The sequence below is a fragment of the Neolamprologus brichardi genome, chromosome 17 (assembly GCF_056152115.1).
Source record: "Neolamprologus brichardi isolate AB-2024 chromosome 17, ASM5615211v1, whole genome shotgun sequence".
In the NCBI taxonomy this organism is placed as follows: Eukaryota; Metazoa; Chordata; class Actinopteri; order Cichliformes; family Cichlidae; genus Neolamprologus; species Neolamprologus brichardi.
This window is the reverse complement of record NC_142120.1, coordinates 3,221,949-3,240,776: the sequence shown is the minus strand read 5'-3', so window position 1 is coordinate 3,240,776 and position 18,828 is coordinate 3,221,949. Positions and strand designations below refer to the sequence as shown.

The 18,828-nt window shown below is 42.3% G+C and overlaps 1 protein-coding gene across 1 annotated transcript in view; it reads left to right on the top strand.

Annotated features, from left to right (window-relative positions):
* The window catches only part of syn3 (synapsin III), a 150,010-nt gene that overhangs the window by 89,217 nt on the left and 41,965 nt on the right, over positions 1 to 18,828 (top strand). The window lies entirely within an intron of this gene.

Below are 18,828 nucleotides of genomic sequence, written 5' to 3'. Positions count from 1 at the left end.
AAGCCTCTTTCCTCTCCCTCCTGACTGCTTCACAGATCCGCTGCTCTGTCGCCGCCGGGGGCTTATCTGCTGAGAGACTGAGCGAGCTATGTTAAGTGTTCACGCTGCTCGTGGTTACATAAGCGCGGCACAAATAATCATGTCGAGGAACTCTGACCCTAGATGGGCCTTCATTAATGGTTATCGCGCTTTAAAGAGACATCGCAGGCAAGGCTTAATTTTGTAATTAGCAGGGTACTGATAAGCATGTGAAATTTCAGTTTTAAACTTTTAATCATAAAATTTAAAGCTGACTGTTTGCCTTGTACATGTGGTCCCATTATGCTCGTTTCTTGGATTCTGTTAGAGTAAATTTGCACAACTCTAAGCTGTTTTAGCACCTCTTTAAGCCAGCTTACTTCTGATTGCCTGCCCCTGGCAAACTGAAGGTTTGAACAGCCAGTGGGGGCGGGCCTTGTGTAACTGCTACATTAAGGACATCCCATCTTTTTGACATCATGTAGATCAAAGGCTACGTTCACACTGCAGGTCTTAATGCTCACTTCCGATTTTTTGATCAAATCCGATATTTTTGTCTGCTTGTTCACACTACAAATAAAATGCGACAGCAAACGCGCTCTAGTGTAAACGCTCAAAGCGGCCGCATGCGCAAAAGAAGACGTCACACACAACGCGCTCTGTTTAGACCCAGAGCAACAGTATTGTTTGACTGATGGCCCTTAATATAAAGATTTCGGACTTCACGTTTCCCAATTTTTGCTTTAAGTTATTTTGTTATTTACATAATAATGTAAATAACCTAATAATGATCCTTATTGCTGTTTTAGAGGAGCGGTGCTTCAAAGGATAGTTGCAGATTTCTGTCAGAATCGGTAGATTATACAGAACAAATAAAATGTTCACGTTTCTCCAACGTTGTCTTCCCAACAGTTTCACTGACATCTACACGGGATGGCCGGGAAGCGTTCGCGATGTCTTCTCTGGCGCTGATAATTGGCGTCTCTCTTGTGTCGGTGACGTAAAAGACGGATTTAATGCGACATGATCATCAAACAGCAGTCGCTTTCTAAAACATCGGATATGTATCGGATTCAGTACCACATACGAAAGTGACCCAGATCGGATTTGAAAATATCGGATTTGTGCCGTTCACACTGTCAGACCATGATCGGATATGGGTCGCATAGGGTCAAAAAAAATCGGATTTGATGCGCTTTTGCCTGCAGTGTGAATGTAGCCTAAAAGTTGAGAAGTTGTCGGCAGCATCCATTGATTTTACTGCAGAGAGATTGCTTGTTCTTGGAAAAGCCAACTTTGAGAAAATTCAGTCATTTAAAGGCCACTTAATGGATGCTTTTGTTAATGTGTCACACTCAGAAAGACTAACAAGCTGAAATACTGCACAGGCACCTCAGGACTTTCCGTTTTATCCCTCACCCATGACTCACATCAAGAACTCATCAAAAGAGTCCGTGTTTGTTCAGCGGTACATTCAGGTGTAACGCGTCAACGCATTTCAGCCAGCAGGACATTAACCGTCCGCGGAAATTCATTTTCACAGTGTGTTATCAGAGGTGCAGCCTCATCCGATGGTCAACAGCAGCGACATTATTGAAAACACGTCAGCTGCGTAATTGTCTTCAAGCACAGAAAATGCCCATGCTGTTAGTACTGTTAGTTCAGTCTCCGACCTCAAATCTAAGCCAAATTTATTGGCATCCCCTACTGAAGCAGTGAATCTGCATGTGTCATTTGTGGCTTTAGCGATGAAAACAGGAAGGTCCAGACTCGCAGGAAGTTAAGGCCGGCTGCAGAAAGGAGTGATTCACTTGGGCCAAATTACATATGACTTCATAGCAGTGGAACAGCTCTGCATTTCTAACATATTGTATAAGATAACAACATGAATCAGGGCCAAAGAATGCACAATCCTAATATGGTGATTATTGGCATAGACTGCTTTAAAATATAAATTGTTCTTGTAAGAGCCAAAGTCAATGTTTATGTTTTGCTTATTTGTTATGGTGGCACAGGTGCATAGCCTTACCTGCGTCTCAGGTGATGGCATGTGGGTGTGGTCACAGTCTATTTACCTGATGTCGGTGTTTGCAGCAGGTGTGTTGGGTGAGTGGTTTGTGGGCAAACTTTTCTGTTGACCGTCACTTTTTGGCATACCACTTAATCCATGCGCTATTTGTAAATTGATTGAAAGCGCAAACGTTTGTTTTTGTTTTGTTCTTAAAATAAATACGGAAAGTAAAAGTACGACTCATTATGGATTATTGGAGGCACGTCACAGGGACACAACCAACTCAGCCGGGCGCGGCTGTATTTATGGATGAAAGTCGCAACAGTCCTTAAAGTTGTCAGAAGTGATTGTCAGCTTAGAGCCAGTTGTGCCACACTATGGCAGGCTTTTTTCTTTTTCTTCTTCTCAAGTTACTCGAGTTTGTAGGTTCTCTGTCATCCAGGAAATGTCCTAAGTCAGGAACTCCAGGCCTCAAGGGCCGGTGTCCTGCAGGTTTTAGGTTTCAACCTGGGTCAACACACCTGAACCAAATGATTCGTTCATTACCAGGCTTCTCTAGAACTTCAAGAGATGTTGAGGTCATTTAGCCATTTAAATCAGCTGTGTTGGATCAAGGACACACCTAAAACCTTCAGGACACCGGCCCTCAAGGCCTGAAGTTGGACACTTGTGTCCTAAGTGCTTGAAATTATGGCATCTGGACTATCAGAGCACAAATCACAACAGGTGTTTGCAACTGTTGAAAATTTCCACCAATAAGAAGGGAGCTTTTTCAGTAGGGCTTTATAGATAAAAATATACTAAGTGCTATTGTCTCTTTACACTTAATGAAAGCATAAAAATAAACAAGTCATCGAATTTAATATGAAATAAAGAACTGTGAGAGTCTATTCAACTGAATTAAATTCGGTTTTATTTATGTAGTGCTAAATCCCAACAGGAGTCACCTAAAAGTGCTTTATATTGTAAATAATACAGAGAAAACCCCATCCATCAAGAACTCTCTCATGAGCACTCACATGGTGACAGTGGGAAGGAAAAACTCCCTTTTAACAGAAAGAAACATCCAGCAGAGCCAGGCTCAGGGAGGGGCGGGGCCATCTGCAGTGACCGGTTGGCGGTGGTGTGCGGTGAACACGCTCGCACATTGTCATGACCATTTAAGTCGTGGCACACAGTGCTCACTGAGCCCATGCAATGACTTTGGACTCCTGTCGGGCACCGTGACGTCATTCTGGGATTCATTGTCCCTTCTTTGTTTTGTCCTTGCAGAGTCGTCTGCAGATGTACGTATGATAAGGCGCTATAAATGAACCTGAATGAACCCCGCCCTCCTCTTCCTTTTGGGTCTGTTTCTCTCACTCTAATCTGGGCAGAAGGCAACATGCTAACTTTGTCCTCTGGTTTCTGTCAACGGGAATTCTTGAAAATGTAGGAAGTTGCAGAGTGAATGTTTACGAGGGAGGCCGACGGAAGGCGGCGCGAAAATGAAAAGTGCAACACTTCACTGCAAAATATTTCTCGGAATGTAGCAAGCATCAAAAAAGTAATTTATTATGTGTAGCGCAGAGCATGTGAAGGTAAATTTTCCTTTTTGGAGTGAGCAGCTGAATAGAGAGAGCTGTTCACCATATGTGTGTGGGTTCAATGTGTCTTTTTGGCTTGAGACGCTCTCGCTGGATAGTCGAGAGAGTAAGACAGATGCGGTAGGGATGCTCGAGTTCAGCAATAAGTTCATGTTTGAAGATTGTTGGTGCACTATTAAAAATGATAGGCCCATGCTATGCAAGCATCGTGTTCTACTTTAACTTTACTGTCAGAAATGGGACAAGATAAAACAGACGATGGCCTCCAGAATATTCTGGTTATGTGTGTCTCTCACAGTCTGTCACTGTGACTTGATCCATGCAACTGAAGGGAAAAAAAACCCTCAACACCCTCTGGAAATCATGCTGCTAAAAGTAGGCCAGCATCCTGTAAGAATAATGCAGAGCATAGTGCATTTCATCTGAAAAAGTCCAATTATAGAAAAAGGTTTGTTGTGAGGCTGGCCGTTCGCCGGGGGAGCAGACAACGGCTTTGTGTACCGGAGGTCTTTAAGCCCTGGTTGACAAAAGAGAACATAGTGGTGACTCAGAGGAAATACCTTTCATCCGACTGACAGGCCTCTAGAGAGGCACAGGAAGAAGAGGCACGGTCGCCGAGGGACAGCATCCAGCCCTCACTCACCCGGCCCTGGTGTTCGGCTTACATGCCATTCCACTTAAATGGGACACACAGGATGATCTCTGCTCTGCAGCTCGGTGCTGTGAGGAGGTGAAAGTCGTGACACAGCAGGCACACTGGCCGTATTTCGCAGGAGGATTTGGGATCTTGCGGTTTGGCGAAGGATCTTTCTCCAACTGGGTGGCTGCTTGGACACAAAGGAAACACCTGTTGTCCAGTGAAACTCCACTGGGTGGTAAACTGAACCGCAGGTGGAGTGTGGTTATTAGGAAGGGACTGGAAGTTATTTCACACAGTTTACCAAAACCAGTGCAGTTGGTACAAGCAGATGCTTTATCACAGGCGTTTATTGTTTCTATTTTCAAGTCAGCATTGACACTATAAAGTAAAAGTATTGTTTTGCTTGTAGGCATAAAGGAAAAGTCATCCAAAGGTTGCCAGTTTGGGGCCAGATGCGCGTTATTCCTCCTATCTCACAGTTTCTGTTTTCTGTACTAAAAATTTCGAGGATTGATTTGCTTAGTTCTGTACAGGGTTATGCTTCAGGTTCACCAAACATGTAAGCCTTTGATGACTGCTCCTGGGTCAGATGTGCCACGGAATGTATGGAATGCATATTTATAGTGGTTACACCTGCAGCGCGCGTTTGATGTGGAGCTGTCTGATTCACAGGCAGAGCAAGTTTGGTGAGCTTTTCTTCTGTATTCTGTGGTGTTTTCAGGTTTAAGAGTTGCTACACTGTTGCAAAACTGTGTAACAGGAGTAGGTTAACAACTACAGGTTTAAGTTACTAAGCAACCTCTAGCTCAGGGGTCAGCGGTTACTTTTCTCAAGGGGCCACATGATAAACTGGGACTGTTGTAAACTGGGAGAGTTCCATGAAGAAGCTAAACTCAATTCTGCTGAATTCTAATTCGATCTTTTTAGAAACTGCTACTGATGAGGATAGATGTTACACTTAAGTGATGATATGAATGAAACAGGCATAGTCAAAGTGGTGATATTTTGTCACTATTTAATCAGCATTCCTGTTTTGTCCCATTTCATCCCCCAGCCTAACTAGGCATGCAGTTATGTCTGTGAACTTCCTGTACCTTTGACTGAGCGCGTTGCTGCCAGTTCCTCTGTAATCGTTAACTCTTTTGTTATCCCACATACACAGATTAGTGACTGGCCTGTCTCGTGGGCAACACAGCTTTCATTATGAGCCAAGGAGAAAAATCCCCGATTTCCTGGATCTGTCTTGTCTGTCAGTCTGGAGAGAGACACATTTTCAAAGCTTTCTTTTTTTCTCAGGGCATATTAACACAGCAGAGTACGCTCTTCCATAACACTCTTTGATGAACTTCTCACATTTGAGTCCTAATTTTCCATTGACCAAAGGTTTGGATGTAGTATGCAGGCAGTACAATGCTGAAATCTGTGCTAGCTGGTACTAGCAAGTTCAATGCACATGCTAGATTCAGGTGTTCAGTGTAGCCACAACATTAGAGTGTTGTTGCTCTAATGATGCATTTGAGCCATCACAGTTCATTCTGCTCCAAGATCAGGGCTTGAAGGTGGACGGCACTCTCAGTACTGTGATTTATTTTCCCTGCTATCTTGGGGTGGAAAAGAAAGACGTTCCTTGCATCCACTTCTCAGGGTCCATCACTTCTAAAAAGTGACCTGCTAACTTTGTTAATTAACACCTTAATTTGTTAATTAACATACAGCAGTGTTGCGGTGGGCTGGTGACACCAACACACAAAAGCTAAAACAGGGCAGTGCTGTAGACATAGGAATCACCAAACACACCACAATACAACTTTATCACAATACTTCACTCACAATATGATATTATTGCAACATTTTGCAATATGGGGAATAGTACAATAACACATATTATGATTTACCACGTTTTTAAACTGCAAATTATGTCCTCAAATGTAACATTGGCAGCTGTCGCTGTCTTATCCAGTAAGATAAAGACATCTCGCCTCAGCATAACAACACTGTCACTAAAACCTGCCCTAAATGTTGACAAAAGTTGGAGTCAGTCTGCTATCTTTCCCTGTCTGTGATTGAGTGGGGTCAGTGGGGTCAAGTTGGCAATTACATGCAATCTTCTGATAATCTTAGTATTAGTAGTATTACCAGAATATTTATATTTATTTAATAAAATATTGACATTTTGGCTCCCCGCATGGATACAATATCACAACACAAAACACTGGGATATTACACTTTATCAACTTTTACCCCCTTCGCCACAGTAAAACCTGAAAGATGCTGAAAGATGCTAAAACACTTTGTGCTGTAGAGCTGGCAAACAAAAATGAAGCAACGTAATAAATATTTAGCTGTTGTAGTGTTTTTGTTTTTTTTTTTAAAAAAAAGGCAAAATGCAGGTTGGTGATCTGCCCTTTTTTATCATTTAGCACTCCTGAAAATGAAAGAAATCGAATGCAGGCCTCTTTGCTGTTCTTTGGTCTTTTCTTTTTTTGTGTGTCAGAAGGTAAAGAGCATTTGTCTGAACATAAAGGAGTAGTGGACTTAGACTGTGACCTTGCTTGCCTGATATTGTTCCAAATAAAGGAAGTGCAAGCCAGTTATTCTGTGTCTAGGAAAGTAGAGCCAACCAATAAATGGCTGTAAGGGACAAGTGATGTCATTGTTTCTCTGGTATGGAATGACGTTACTAGATAACCTTAGCTATCACTGTTGCTTTTATCTGAACAATAGAGTTTGAATAGTTGGAAATGAGCTCAGGGCTTGCTATCTGAAACCAGTCTGTACGAGTTTGATATTGGTGGCTGTTCACCTCCCCACTGTTGCAGCTGAATTTTACAAAATGACATGACGGCCTGATGTTGAGCTACTCAGCATGTTAACTTCACTGAATATTTGAGCAGATGCTCACTGGTTACCAACTCCAGCATGTCTGTCATTTGATGTGTAGTTAAGACATCAGAAGAAGAAACACAAACATGGCCCTGACCCGTGATCCTGCTCACAATGGGACTCCCCCTACAATAAAATATGATGAACGGTCAGTAACTTCCTACTCAGGCGGGCCAAATGCAACCGCAGCACTCGCTGCTCAGACGCAGGCTCCCCTGCTGTACTGTACTGTACATATTTGGTGTGTGTGCGGTCAGGAAACCCCACAAAATGACTATGTTGTATTACGGCATGAGACAATGAGACACCAGGCCTAACCATAAACATGCGCATATGACAGCATGGAAATAGCTTTGACAAATTCCTTAAGGTTGAGAGAATGCCGAAGACGGATTCAGTGCTGAGAACAGGAGAAAAAACCCCAAACATTTGTTAGGTGGCCTCAAACTAGGTCATCATCACATTAATCTGTGACATATTTATGTACATTTTAAAAAATGTTAAAAGATTTTTTTAAAAATTGGACTTAACTGGCAAATCTTACAATATGAAAAGGCCTCCGGGAGAAAATATATATGTATATATTTTTAATAAAACATGAAAATAGATTATCAGGCTTTTAAAAGATGATACATAATAACAACATAAACTATGCTGCTCAGTACATGGTTATCATCATTTTTTAGTGGCTCATGATGTTATTACACTCCTCAAAAAAAATGAAAGGAACACTTTAATCAGAGTTTATCATCAACTCAGTTAAACTTTCAGGATATTGATCTGGTCAGTTAAGTGTTGGAGGCGTTGTTAATCAGTTTAAGCTGCTTTGGTGTTGATGAACTTAGCAGCAGGTACAGGTCTTTGTCCTGAGCCACAGCCACCCCCAAAACAGTGCTCAGTGAATTTAAGCATGGTAGGACGCCATCACTGAAAGAACTACGCAGTTTAGGAACTCAACCACAAAATCTTACAGAGCGGCGTCTCTGTGTGCTAAAGCGTACCCACCAACTCTTTGCTAACTCAGCAACTGCAGAGTTCCAAACGTCCTCTGGGATTAAAATTAGCACGAAAACTTTGCTCTGAGAACTTCGTAGCATAAGTTTTCATGGCCAAGCAACTCCTAGCAACATCCTACAACAAGGAAGTTTTCCACTTTTGTATAATTTTATCTTAAATTCTATTTCTATTCATAAGTGTTTTGACTGCATCACTGTACAGTGCAATAGAGTAACATTCATATTAACATTTCCTATGAGCTAAAACGTCCCTGACTTTACGCTGCAAATGTATTTTAAGGAAGTTTAATAAAATGGCGTGATCTATTTTAAAGTACGATGTCATTTCGATTGATGTCGTTTAGATGACCCAGGTGTAAGTGTAGGTGAAAAACAAACACACCTCAAAGAACAGTTTTACTCACATTCATGAGAAAGACAAGAACTAAGAACTGCTCTTTGATATGTTAGCATGATTGCTGTCCCCAAATAGTCTATAAATTAGTGCTGTCAACATTAACACATTAACGCATCAAAATTGTCAGTTGACTTAACGCAGATTAGTTTGTGTGAGGGGTTATTAGGCGTTAATGCAGCTCAGAGGTGTTAACGCCGTCATCACTGCTAATGCAATTAAAAATGTACTAATCTGGAGCGTACACTGTTTCAAAGTCGCTGGAATATCTCTGTCAACGCATTTTGGGCAGTTTGTCCGAAGTTTGTCCATTCTGCGCTCCACACGGGTTGAGTGCGCTTTAATCGCGTTAATCGTGATGACTGCGTTAGCGCGTTTAGCTAACGCAGTCATCGCGTTAGCTAAAAGCGTTAGCTAAAAGCGTTAGCTAAACGCGTTAGCTAAACGCTAGCTAAACGTTAGCGCGTTAGCTAAACGTAATGCCGTATTAACGACTTAACATTGACAGCACTACTATAAGTATAACACTATTACCTTGAAGTGATAGTTAGGGGGGGTTTCCAAGTTATTTTTCAGATTATAGAAACTTTAGTCTGTATTCTGCTCTCCTTAGTGCTCATTAGTTAGCTCAAAACTGTTAGTAAGATCCAAATGCCCCATTGCCAGCTACTGACACGTAGCTGACTAGCAGCAGAAACCTTTGTGATAAGGTTAAGCTAGTAGTCAACATATCTGAGCTGAATAAAGTGCACCACTCTCCTTGTCACTAGTAAAATTAAAGAAGAAACACCCAAGGAAACCAGTATTTACATTATTGGTCACCTGTTTTAATTTCAGTTGATTTCTGGGAGAGCAGACAAAAATAACCTGCATTTCTGAGAATCATTTACTTATTTGAGTAAGAAGCCCAAACAGGTACGTGCGTTTAGTCATGTTGCTTTCCTTTAAACAAGTGTGGCATTCTTTAGCAAGTATCATGGTGTTCTTTATTAACTGCTTCAAACAGAGTTCATCTGGTAAATGGTTTCTTCTGATCAGAAACTGTAAAAAAACACAACCAAAAAAACAGCTTTTCCCAGAAACCCGAACAACAGCGGGAAGGTGCATGTGGGAGGGGGAGAGGGAAAGTTAATTTAGGGAAGATGGTCAAGTGAGTCATCGTCAGGTCAGAGGTTAAGGGTGTCTATGGGGTTCACAGGATTCTGACATCACACATTGGGAGGGCGGAGGGTGCTCAGGCAGGGTTAAACTTAGAAACATGACATCACAGTATCAGGATTCCCCTGCCACTTTTTTCCATCTGTCTAAGCAGTATGTAATTCAGGCGTTTGCAATTTTCCATAATGTTTAACAGAACAGGAAACTGAGACAGTTGATGAGTTACTGTTTTAAGAATCATGTAACCTTGTGGACGAGATAATATTTATAGAACAGTTTAATTTCATGGACTAGGTGGGAAGTGGAAAATTCCACAGTTTATCATTGCTGTGGATTGCTGCTTTTTTCAAGCAGTATCAGGAGGTCATGTTACCCTGAATCTGCTCTGTTTATTCTTACCTGGTCTGTAACTCAAACGTATCCTTTTCTTACTAATTCAGGCCTCCTCTCTCTCCTAAATGTTGCATGACAAGAGGCCAAATCAACGTGTGAGTGAATTTGTCATTAGCATAATTAAGCCGCAGAAAATCATCTGAAGCTTCAGCTTTTAATGTTCTCTGGCACATTGTAATATATACACTGCTTAAACAAGTTAAAGCATTAGTTTGAAAAACTGTCACATCTCAATGGGACAAAAGAATGCTGGATATTTATACTCATTTGGACTGAGTAATGTATTAGGCACCAAAGGATGACACATCATTTCACTGGAATGAAAATGATCTATCTACAGAGAGCTTAATTCAAAAAGTGAAAAAACGAAACTCAAAAAGGGTTAGGTCCTAAGCTCTCCTCCCTGATCTGGACCAGGGCATCACTGAGCTCCTGGACAGTCTGAGGTAAAACCTGGCAGCGTTAGACTGAACCATGATGTTTCTGAGGTGTACTATTGGATTTAGGTTTGGTGGATGCGGGAGTCAGACATTGGTATCGACTCCTTCATCCTCCAGGAGCTGCGAACATACTATCACCACATGAAACCGGGCATTGTCATTCACCCTTGTGTTCCTCCATCGATATGCTCTCCAGACCATCACTGACCCACCACTAGGGCTGCCACAATTAATCGACTAGTCATGATTACGTCGACTATCAAAATCGTCGACGACTGATTTAATAGTCGACGCGTCGTTTGAAGCTTTGTAAGATCCCAAAAGACGCAGGAATAAGTAGTAGGATTTAAGAGTGTAATAACGGACTGAAACAGAAGATGGCAGCACTGCATGTACAAGGATGCCAGCTGCCGTTAAACCCCGAAGAAGAAGAAGCTGTGTCCCAGAATTCATAGCGCAGCCCAGCTCAGTTTCCAACAATGGCGGCAGCTAGTTAGTTTTAATATTACTCTTATTATTCTTTCTGGGTCACAAAATAAACGTTTAACATATTTTCAGGCGAGAATGTAGCTGTGTAAACCTCAAATATCTGCTCAGTTTATCAAGACACCACATATTTTCAAAAGCGCTCCCACGTTTTCGGAGACGTCTGTTAGCCACTAGCTCGATAGCTAGCCGGGGGCTAGGCTCACTAGAGCCGTGAGAACACCGGACTCCCGGCTAATCGTTTTCAAACCCACCGCCGTCTTTCGCTACTCAGGTTAAACATATATAAGTTACTTAGATAACTTAAAAATGTTATTGTTTGGCCTTTTTTTTGTATTTTATTTGTTCCTGAGAAAATCATTAAAATTTAATAAACTATCATGTCTTTATTTTTAGTTAGCACATACCTTAAACACTTAAAGCTGTAAGCTAATGATAGTTATATAAGAGCAGATGCTGCTGGTGCAATAAGCTGTACGTTTTATGTCCAATGGATGATGATCTGACTAGTCGACTATCAAAATAATCGTTTGTGGCAGCCCTACCTACCACTAAACCAGTCCTGACGAACGACGTTACAGGCAGCATAAGATCGTCCACAGCTGCTCTAGACCCTTTCACATCTGTCACATGTGAACCTGCTTTCATTTGTGAAAAGCACAGTGCTGCCAATTCTGGTGCTTTATGCTATGGTGCTGGGCAGTGAGCACAGGCCCAGCCAGAGGACGATTGTTTGGTCGGACACATTCACACCAGTGGCCTGCTGGAGGTCATTTTGTAGGGCTCTGTCAATGCTCATCCTGGTCCACCTTGTACTACGATAGAAAAAGGGATGAACTTGCTTTTAGAGCCGGCCTCGTGTGGACAGTAAAGGAAATGCTGTACAGGCACTCCTGTACTGGCTACATTTTCAGAATTGAAGATTGCTTTTTGCCACAAACTAATAGTTGCTTAACAGAAATGCTAAATATTTTAAAATAGTGCTGTAGCGCCATCACCACACGCACACGCAGACAGCTGCTGACTACTTTCTAGTCCATTTGGAATAAGTATGTGTAGCTGGTTTGTAGTATAGTCACCACAGAAAATTGGATGGTATGTGAACACACACATAGAGCCGCGCTTACACTCACTGATGGCAACATTTACATCAGACAGAAGGTGTACCTCTAGCACAAAGAGCGTAGGCTTGGCCAAAACGCTTTAAATGCCTGTTGGTCCCATCTTTGAAAACACTGACTGACAAAAACTGCTCTCAACGAGTTCCTTGTAATATCTGAGCGATCTCACACGTGGTTGACATTACAGATGGTTAGCCAATATATTTTAATAACAGGACACAGCCACTACTGCAGTCCAGTCTATTCATTTTAAATAAACAGAGATTTGTTTGAAACTCCGTGTTAAGTACATGTCCAGACTCCACTTGAGTGCAGCTATTTAGGTCCAGCTCCTCTGCGGTTGTGCTTTAATAGGGACCTGGACAGGCCTTATTAGCGATAATCAATTCACTAACCTACATTCCTGCTCCTGAAGAAAGAGGACAGACGGGTCCTGGGTGAGCCAGTCCTGCAAAAGCCATCAACACTGTGCCACATTCCTTTCACTCTAAAGGAAAAGCGATGCTTCTTTCCCAGTTTCCAGGGGCTCCGGCAGTATTAGGTCTCGGAAAAGATGGAGCAGAAATGAAGTGGCTGTGTGCAGATTTGGCCTCGGCGCGTTATGATGCATGGAGTGAATGGAATCATTCAGTCAAACCTTTCAGCTCAGTGATGCTGGCAAAAACAATCGCCGATCCAGACCTGCACCTGTGAGTAACGCGACAGCGCACAAATACAAAATGTTCTCTCGTGACGTCAAATGTATTTTTCCCTGCACGTGTCTCCGCACGCTTCGAGAGTTCAAAGGTCACAGTGACACACTGCTGGCAGTTGGTACTGTCCGCGAAAGCCGCTCAGCTGCCTTTACTCATCTCGGACCACGTGATTCTTCCAAGAAAACGTCCTTGCAGTCTCTCTTTGAATAATTCCTTCCTGCATTATATCCTGCTCCAATTTCCTGTTCCCACAGAAAATACATTAAAACAAAGGAGAGCTGAATGTTTTAAATATGCAGTTTCGTTTATGATATTTGGGACATAAAGCAGATGTCAAGAGTCTGCATCAAGTGTTTCTTTAGCCGTGTTTACACTGGGCTTTAACTTCATGGTTTGCTACAGTTTCATGCAACTTTGTGAAGAAAATTACAGCTCGCCAAGGCGTGAATTAAATCCCTCAATGCTGGGATCAAGTGTTTATTCAAACGGGGCAAAAGGCAGAGTGGGAACTTAAACTTGTCAAACATAAATGTATTCAATTTGCTTCACCCCCGACGACTCCGGTCTAGACCCGAGGGACAAATCTGGGGCCTATGCATTGGCAGGCTCACGACCCTTTTATTAGTTGTCATTTCTATGAGAGTTAGAAATTCAAGCTTCACGTGATCCCATTCATCTGTAGAGGTTATTAGGACATCAGTAATAAAGTGAGAAAGCCTGCATGGTGTGATTTGATTGACAGGTGTCCTGTCATAGGCAGCTGTAGCCAGTCGGTGTCTGCTAGACCTCAGCTAACTGGAGTAACTGAACTAGACATGTTCACCGTGTTTGTGCAGTTGGAGCATTTTCATTTTCAAATAATATGACTTACTTTCAGTGTTGGGGAGTAACGGAATACATGTACCGCCGTTACGTATTTAAAATATAAAATATGAGTAACTGTATTCCGTTACAGTTACCGTTTAAAAAGGTGGTATTTAGAATACAGTTACTTTGTTGAAATAAATGGATTACACGGCGGTACTTCCCTGTTTCATATTGTGGCGGGTCAGGACTGTTTGGGTTTTGTTTGACAGCTACGTTCTGTTGTTCCAGGCGGCAGCGTTACGGTTGCCACGGTTACAGGGTGACACTCTCTCTCTGCGTGTTTCCTGGGTGAGAGAGGCCTTTTTGTTGTTGTTGTGCTAAGCTAATAGGCAGAATGCTACAGGTATAGCTCTAAAGAATGTAGCATCATAGGCAGTGTAGTCCGTGCTGCAGGGAGAATGGACTGTCATACCCGTTATGTGTCTGTGAGCGAGGGAGGGAGAAAAAGGAAAAGTACGAGCTGTCATCGAGCAAAAACGGGAGCTGGAAGCATGTAAATATAATAATAACCACTGCAGCCAAGAAGAGTGCCTGACGAGCCCAGCTGTAAGTAAGCTATTAAGACTCGACTGTACACCGTGTTCGTCTTTTCCTCCAAAAACAATAAGTTCAGTTGGAGCAGCCTTTCAACGCCTCTCTCTGTCTCTCGCTAGCAAAGTTGACCCAAACAACAAAGTAAAGCTAGTTTTCAGCTACGAGCCCGACACAGAACCCACCGTATTAGCCGGAGGTCCTTTACTACGGTTCGGAGCCGCGGACCTTCAGTAACAGTAATAAATCACAGCAATAGTACATTCATGTAGTTGTAAACAGCATTAAGTAATCCAAAGTATTCAGAATACGTTACTCTCATTGAGTAACGTAACGGAATACGTTACAGAATACATTTTGGGGCATGTATTCTGTATTCTGTAATGGAATACATTTTAAAAGTAACCTTCCCAACACTGCTTACTTTGTGGCACAAACCATCTGAGATCATACTTCAGTTTCACTGAATAAGTTCTAGGCTTTTATTCGTCTTCTGTCTCAGGGATTTTATTAATGTGACTCTGTCTATAATATCTGTGCAGCTTCCAGATGTAATCTGCTTACCGAGCTTGCCAGTGTTAGCTGACAATTTAGCTCCCTCTCGTTCTGCTACTTCTACTTCTGGCTATAAAAAACCAACATGGCGAAGCCAAAACCAGTGGGTGATTTCACGGTGGCTTTGTCCATCTTTTATGTAAAGTCTATGGTCTATATACTCCCATGTTAACAGCATGGTACATAAAAACAGCTAATGGCCTCAATGGGTAGCTTCTCCCATCATTCCCTCGTTGAAAAGTCCATTTTTGTGTAGAACTGATCCATTTGTACAAATTTAAATGTTAAAGTTAGGGGTGTTTGACAGGAGGAATAAGCAACTTTTTGGACAGTGGAGGAGGGAAGGCAGCCATGTGCAGCGTGCATACCAGGGCTCGGCCCAAATGTCAGCACTGCTACTGTTTTTAATTAAGACATGGTACACAGGGAGGAGAGAAGGAGAACATCAAGGAGGAAGATGGTTTGGAACAGCTGGATGTGGCAAAGCTAATCTGTATTCATACCAGCTGTGCAAGCAGCGGGAAAGGGCGGTACTCTGCAAAACACTGCAGCAGTACTGACAAATGAGCTGGAATTGATCTACATTTGAAAGCAATCAAGCTGTTGAAGTAAATACATTTCAGTCATAGAAAGCGTTCAGGAATAATAAGTGCAAATTTGGATTTGAACCGGAATACATTTGATGATAATCAACTACAGTGGTGTGAAAAGTGTTCGCCCCCTTCCTGATTTCCTAGTTTTTGCATATTTGTCACACTTGCATGTTTCAGATCAAATTTTAACATTAGACAAAGATAACCCGAGTAAATACAAAATGCAGTTTTTAAACGATTTAAGGAAGAAAAGTAATCCAAACCTTCCCGGTCCTGTGTGAAAAAGTAATTGCCCATCTTCTTAACTCATAAATTAGTTGTGATTAACCACATTTTTTGGAAAGCTGAGTTCAGTTTCACTAAACACAATCAGGTCTGATTATTGGCAGCCCTGTTGAATCAAGAAATCACTGAATTAGAACCTGTGTGACAAAGTGAAACAGGCTAAATATCTCAAAAAGCAACCATACCATGATCTAAAGAAGCCACTGAGAAACAAAGTTATTAGCATCTGTCAGTCTGGAAAGGCTTAAGGCTTTGGGACTCCATTGAACCACACTGAACCATTATCTACAAATCAAGAAAACTTGGAACAGTGGTGAAGCTTCCCAGGAGCAACCAACCGACCAAAATTACTCCAAGAGTTCTTGGGTTGTGCAGCGGGACAATGATCCAAAACACACACCGGCAGGTCCACCTCTCAATGGCTTAACAAAAACAAAATAAAGACTTTGGATTGGCCTAGTAAAAGTCCTGACCTCAATCCGATCTAGATGCTGTGGCACGGGTGGTTAACTCCAGGCCTCGAGGGCCGGTGTCCTGCAGGTTTTAGATGTGTCCTTGAGCCAACAGAGCTGATTTAAATGGCTAAATGACCTCCTCAACATGTCCAGAAGTTCTCCAGAGGTAATGAACTAATCATGTGATTCAGGTGTGTTGACCCAGGGTAATATCTAAAACTTGCAGGACCGGCCCTCGAGCCCTGGAGTTGCCCACCCCTGTGCTGTGGCGTGACCTTTAAAAGGTGGTTCATGCTCAAAAACACTCCAATGTGGCTCAATTACAACAATTCTGCAAAGAATAGTGATGTAAAAGACTCATTGCCAGTTAACAAAAAACGCTTGATTGCAGTTGTTGCTGCGAAGGGTGGCTCAACCAGTTATTAGGTTTAGGGGTCAATCAATTTTTCACACAGGGCCCTTCTAGGTTTCCCCCTTAATAATAAACACTTTCATTTAGATACTGCATTTTGTGTTTACTTGTGTTATCTTTGTCTAATATTTAAATTTGTTTGATGATCTGAAACATTTAACTGTGACAAACATGCAAAATATAGGAAATCAGGAAGAGGGCAAACACTTACACACCATTTAGTTTCATGTCATTTAGCTTTTCAGCTTTTTTGCCCTCAAAAGTTTTTGCTTAGCTGTAAATTAGCCCAGGAATTCAGATACGTTTTGTTGTTGTTTGTTTCCAGATTTGAAAAGTAAAAAAAAAATTCGGGAAATCACCAAACAGTCAGTCAGTTTTTGTCCATCCATCTTCTTCCGCTTATCCGGGGCTGGGTCGCGGGGGCAACAGGCTAAGCAGAGAGGCCCAGACCTCCCTCTCCCCAGCCACCTCCTCTAGCTTGTCCGAGAGAACACCAAGGCGTTCCCAGGCCAGCCCAGAGATGTGTGCCGGCCAGCCCGGCACACAGTGCACCCGACCTCTACGGCGCCTCCTGCGGGTGGTTGCCTGCAGGAGGATGGGCCCATGTCCCCTTTTCGGGCTGTGCCTAGCCGAGCCCCATGGACTAAGGCCCGGCCACCAGACGCTCGCCCTCGGGCAACCTCCCCGGACCTGGCTCCAGGGCGGGGCCCCGGTAACCCTATCCCGGACAGGGTAAACTGTTCCCTCGGTGATATTCTCATAAGGGTCATCGCTCATTGTCTGGTCTCTCACCCAGGACCAATTTGCCATGGGAGACCCTACCAGGGGGCAAAAGCTCCCGGACAACATAGCCCCTGGGACACACAAACCCCTCCACCATGATAAGGTAGTGATTCACGGAGGGGAGTCAGTTTGTTTTTTTAAATTTCGTAAGGAAGCTGAATATCCGTTTCATTAGCCACAAAACCACAAAAAAGGTTATTGGGTAATTTTTCAATACAGAGTCTTTTGTCCCTTTTAACGCCTTTAATCTACATGCAACAGTTTATCACAAATTCTACAAATGATGAAAACTGTGAGCAATAACATGATCATTCTTCCTTGAATGTTGTTTTTAAATACACATTCACATTTAGGTCAGATTTTAACTATGCAGTGAGGAAATATAATTTTGTGTAGCATACCCTAACCTTCTAATCTTACATAATCTGAAGTATTGAAATGAACCTGCGTCAAATGTAATGAACAACTGTGGTAGATCCGAGATGAGCAAACGCACCAGAAGGTTGAGTGTTTGTGAGATGACTAAGATAACGAGTAGAGATCCTCTCTGCCAGTTTAATCAAAACACTGTTATTGCAAGCTATCTAAACACCATTGTGAATATCTTAACAGCTAGAAAAAATACTTGCATAATGTGACTGTGTTTCCATGCTGTGCATAAATGTTTGTGTAGAGTCTCCGGTCTGGATTAAGGGGGGATTCCAGTCATAAAACTAAATGTAAGATGACTTGCCTCCTGCTCTGGTTTGTACAGCTATGAACAACAAAACACACACCCTCTGGTCTCACCAGGGTATGGTTCATGACTAACCACAGAAAGACTGAGCCATCCAAAAGAAGAGGTTTTAAAGGACACACTCCAAACAAGAGTCAGATTTTGTTTGATTTTCCCCTTTTTCTTTTCTAAAATACCTTTCACCATTTATAAGTTTCTAAAAGTTCATCAATAAAACACTTCTGAGAAATTATGTTTTGCTCCATCCATCACCGCCAGGTTGTACCTAAGTTGTACTTCAGGGTGACTTTAGCTCAGTTGGTAGAGCAAGTCAGCTACTAATTGGATGCCTTGTTACTTGTAACGCGTTACTGTAATCAGATTACTTTTTTCAAGTATTGAGTAAAGTAAGGGATTACTATTGAAAAAACGGTAATTAGATTACCGTTACTTTCCCGTAGGAACTTTGCGTTACTGCATTACTAAAACTGTGATTTTTTTTTTTGCAAGAATGTCTCATGACAGTGACGTAAGCGAGTGCGACGTTCGTGACAACAGCTGTGTGCAGATCAACAATGGATCATATATCGAGTGCGGGAGAGAGTATGAGCGTGCAGCGTTTAAAGCGTGGAAGTACTGACCTTACTTTGAGTTTGATTCCATAAAAAGTGACAAAAACATTAGTGTCCGTTGTGCGTGGGAAGAAAACAAACAAAAAAAACCCTAAACAGGCTCCGAGTGTGCAACGACATAATGGGAAATTCACAGAGAAACTCGCGGATTCTTCCACT